This window comes from Hordeum vulgare, chromosome 1H, assembly GCF_904849725.1.
Source record: "Hordeum vulgare subsp. vulgare chromosome 1H, MorexV3_pseudomolecules_assembly, whole genome shotgun sequence".
Taxonomy (NCBI): domain Eukaryota; kingdom Viridiplantae; phylum Streptophyta; class Magnoliopsida; order Poales; family Poaceae; genus Hordeum; species Hordeum vulgare.
In genome coordinates this window covers 200,217,181-200,221,938 of record NC_058518.1, presented here as the reverse complement: position 1 = coordinate 200,221,938, position 4,758 = coordinate 200,217,181, and the positions used below count along the sequence as shown (strand labels likewise).

The 4,758-nt window shown below is 39.7% G+C and overlaps 1 non-coding gene and 1 pseudogene across 1 annotated transcript; both read left to right on the top strand.

Moving 5' to 3' along the window:
• The first annotated feature begins 657 nt into the window (after positions 1 to 657).
• Positions 658 to 744, top strand: LOC123424113. The gene has a single exon (XR_006621603.1). It is a non-coding gene; the product is annotated as a small nucleolar RNA SNOR75 (small nucleolar RNA).
• A 276-nt stretch (positions 745 to 1,020) lies between these two features.
• Positions 1,021 to 1,104, top strand: LOC123423110 (annotated as a pseudogene).
• The last annotated feature ends 3,654 nt before the right edge of the window (positions 1,105 to 4,758 follow it).

Genomic DNA, 4,758 nt, shown 5'->3' with positions numbered 1-4,758 from the left:
ATATTATGCACTTATGCTTAGTGAAGACTGACAACAGTCAATAACCAGTGAGAGTATCTTACTATATCATGTCCAATAATAATTACTATAGTATTCCATGCTGCCTTCATTTTTGACACGCTGAGTGTTCCCCTTCATCTTTAGGTATACTCTGCTAAGTTTTTATCAGCTTTAAGGTTGAGTACTAGGTTGCGCTTCTTGGTAGCGTAATTCAGCGTTGTACGTTGCCTAGAGATACTTTGGGTTAAGATTCTAGCACAAACCATTCTTTGAGATGGTTTTTGCATTCAACTTGTCCATACATATCTTAGCACTAAATTGAATTTTGTTTGGATAGTGGTATTTGGGATGCCATGAGGTATCTGATGTTTGGTCTACTTTCATGGCCTTGTTTCTTGTTAGATTGGCGGACATCGAGAAGCAAACGGGTTTTTGTGACACTGGCTGCTCTCATACAAGGAGCTTCCTGTTACTATACCTCGTTTACACCTTTCAACTATATTGTTCTTTCTGCAGCTGGTTTCTGTGGTTGATTCATTAGTGATGATCAACACTTATTAGGTGTCTCATGATACTGTATATTATTAAACTGTGCATCTTCGGCATCTGAAGTGATGTTTTTGTATCTCTACCCACTCTTAATTTTTTAGTTGGTTCTCTCTGTGATGATGAAAACAGATCACGAGTCTGATGTAATCCATTCTATTAAACCATGTTGACAATCGAGGCATTTGTCTGAGAGAGCATTAATTCATTGTTTTTTATTTTTCTGGTTTCAAATATGATTGTTTTTGACATTAAGACAGACAGTTTGTGATCTATTTGATGATACTTTCCTCCTACTTATTCTGAATGTCCAGTAAGCAGCACATTTTGTCATGGATGTTGTATAGTTGTCTTGTCTTAAGTAAATAGAAACTCCTACACCATTTTTTGTTTGCTGTGAGAAGTGATGATAACATATCCATACCACGTTTCTGCACTTACTGTGATGATCAATTGCTTCTTTCCTTGGATTATATGGACCTGAGGATACTTTCCCCAAATTATCGACTATGACTATACAATGCGTTTATAAACAGGTTTTGCTCTACTATGACCCATACGCTTTGAAGGTTCAACGTATTAAGAATGTCTTTATAAACCTGTAGGTATCAGGTCTTTGGATAGTCGACATTGTAGACATGTTTTTCTCTACTATAACACATATGTTCTAAATGATTAACTGACCGATAGGTGGACTGAAATCTGCTACATTGCTATTGTAGAAGAGACGGTAGTTCTTAGATTATATTAGTTTTACCTTAAGGCTGTAATCCCTCATATCTTGTTAGCATATTTTGTAGACATTATTTAGTTCGTTGGTGTCTTGATACTTCAGAAAAATCATTCAACTTAAGAAGCCGCTGTCGGCGTATATATACTATATATAGCTAACTGTTGCTAAAATGAGCTTTTCTTTAAAAGTTTATAAGTTTTCTAGTTTTCCATTCAAACTTATCTAGGCATTCATAAGTAAGATGTGCAATCATGCCTTACTCTTTGATATTGCAATTATAGTGCCAGCGCTCCATGGGAAGGATTATGGGAAGACAAAAATGAGTTACCCAGATTACACTCAAACAGAGTCAGGCCTCCCATACAAGGTTCTTACGCTGCCATCGATGATTCCTGCATAATACTCAAAAGTTCAGATTTAACAATTCTCATGAGGAATTGCAGGACTTGCGGGTTGGAGATGGCCCATCCCCAAAGAAGGGAGAGACAGTAGTGGTGAGTAGCAAGCATCACACTTGCATTGGATTCTAGCTCATTTTGCATGTATGTTCTTATAACCTGATCACAGTTGCAGTTTTCCTCATGGATCGCTTCATTTCATCAGTTGTGGTCACTGATCTCTACGATCTGGTTGCAGACATGGAGATGGACGAGTGCCTGCACAACTGGCGTGACGAAAATACCAACATCACCGCCTGCAGGGTATAGCATCCATCATTCCTTCTCTGAATAAACAACATTGCAGATTGTTGCAGTGGCGTTTGTCCAATTGATTGTCAGAGCAGTTTGAGACTCACCAGTGTGCACGTTGGTGACACCGGCACTGCAGGACACATACATGGGGAGGGTGTGCGAGTGCCCGGCGGTGTACGTCGTCCAGTACGAGGGGGGCGGGTACATGAAGCAGATTTCCTCTCACCTCCTTGATCTACCCTGGAACAAGTACTGGGTCAACATATTGTCTTCGTCACCACTTCTGGGCAATAGGGATTATGTTGCTAGACAAATCTTTGATTTAGGTAAAGCATTCCCTTGTAGGAATATTCCTGGAACTTGTTTTCTGGTTAGTTTGGCCTTGCAATAAATAGAGAGATAGTGATAACTACTTTTGTGCTACAGAGCTGATAAACTAGAGCAAGATGAGGGGCAACTGGCACATAGTCGATTTGGCATGCTTATGCCATCACAACAAAAGAAAGAGGTCGGTTTCTGTGTTCATGCCCTTTAAACTTGGTTATCCTCAGTGTACACCACTGTCCTCTTTGCTCGTCTGAAGGTTCACAAGGCCGGGACTATTTTGGGGGCTGCATAATTGTTTCAGCTTCTGCATCTTTCATGTGCCATATCAATATGTGCTTGTCTACTTAGTACACCCTCTGATCCTAATACTGCTAAGACGTCTTTCACTTAGGAACAGATGTATTATCATGTTGTTTGATTTGTTAATTTTTTTGTCACTTCCCATAGTAAGTGGATGGTCCTGTATGTCTGATTATCAAACTATTGATATTATCATTAAGTTCCATTAGGTCAATTATCACTCCCTATTATAAGATGTTTTGCATATTTCAATATGGGCTACATATGGGCTGAAATGAGTGAACAAACACACTTAAATGTGTCTACATACAGTTATTTAAAAAAAAGTTGGAACATCTTGTAATAGTGAATGGAGGGAGTAACTGACCTGATGCGTGTCACATTCTTATGTGATCATCATATGGATATGTTACAAATCTCTGCTACTTGTTTATTAAACGAAAAAAGTATAACAGATATGATGCTAATTTTATGGTGATGTATACAAAGTATTAGTAGTGCGAAGATTGTGAAGACTGTTGAGCCCCTAGGAGAGGCTGATTGTGTTGCTTGATACTTAGATGCTATGCTGTCCTATGTAGCTACGAAATGTTTTATGTCAATTACTTCATTGAGCTTGAGTGCATGAAACGAGGGATTGTATACCAGACCTATACATCTAATTTTCTTTGTTATTCCAGTTTTGTAATATGTCCCTCCTACACCGCGTATATTTACACTTACATACACAAATTTGCTAATAGTTCCCGCCAGTAATTGCTATTGTTAGGGTGTTACCTTATCACATATAGCCTGTATGAAAAGTTTTGGATGGATTACCAGCGAGAGTATATCTGTTACTTTATATTACTAAAGATCTGAACATTTTCTTTTACTTCTGCCTCATATTTTGTTTAAACTTACGCTAGAGATGATATTTTGTTCTTCGAAAGACGTTTTACAATTTTGCATTGTCATCTAGTTCCTGTGCCTCAACAATACATTACTTTGTTTGGATGCAGGTATACTAGAGCCCATAAAAGCTGGTATCAGGGATGCAAAACTAGGAGTCGGGAAGAAAGAGCAGGATGACTTCTTCACAACGAGTGCTAATTTCTGTATTTTCTTTTGAGATTCTTCTAGGTTAATGCTTTAGCTATGAAAATTGGTATCTGATTGTCAACTGTGAATCAGATGAGTTATTGTGTTATGTAAACCTCGAAGATGTATTATGTGATGTTATATGATGGATGATTTTAATTCGATTTCGAGTTTTCTTGATTTGAATATGAAATAGTGCTGCAATTAATATTGGACAAATAATTGGTTGAAAAGGCCCAATAAATGGAAATGAAACCAAGTTCTGGAAAAAAAAGTTACTGAATTTAAAAATGAAAAAGGCCAAAACTGAAACTGGACCATATGTATTTCGGCACTAAAAGGCGAGGGCCCAAATTTTTTTTCGAAAAAGAGAAACTTAAAATGGCTATAAATGGGCTAAGGCTCAAACAGAAGCCCAATAAGAAAATGCCCAAAAATAATATCAGCCCATGTGATCAATTGAAATGGGTTGGGCTGATTTCAATCATGACGTTTTGATCTCGTCGTAATTTTGCCACGTAGGACTGAGTTTCATTGCCAACGACGATTTAGGATCGTCGTAAAGGTTACGACAATCCAGGAAGCGTCGTAAAAGTTACGACGATTTTGATCAAAACGTCAATGTTGTTCATTTGTGACGCTCCGTTTTCGACGCTTGGTTTTTCGCCGTGAGATCGTCGTAAATTAAAAACCTTGACGATGTAGCGACAAAAAAATAGCGTCGTGTATTAGCATATTCCTTGTAGTGAGTCGAAACCACGGTCTCAGGACGTGGTTTTGGACCTCCAAGCTCACTGCGAGAGAGGGGGAGCGAAGAGTGGTGTCCCTGCGTGGCCGCGTTCCCTTGGCTGCTACTGGTGCTCGTGGGTACACATCACACCGTCTCTCAAAGCAAGAAAGGAGGGGCCCTGGAAGCTGCCTGATGTAGAGGAACTATCGGGGGAGAGAAGAGACACCGCGGGGAGGCTGGAACTGGCCGAGGGAGTCGCTCCCACCTCGGTTACTCTTTGTAGCGCGCCCCATAGTGCGGCTTTGGCTTGCCACGGCCTGCTGGCGCGCTCTGGGGTGCCTTGGACGCGT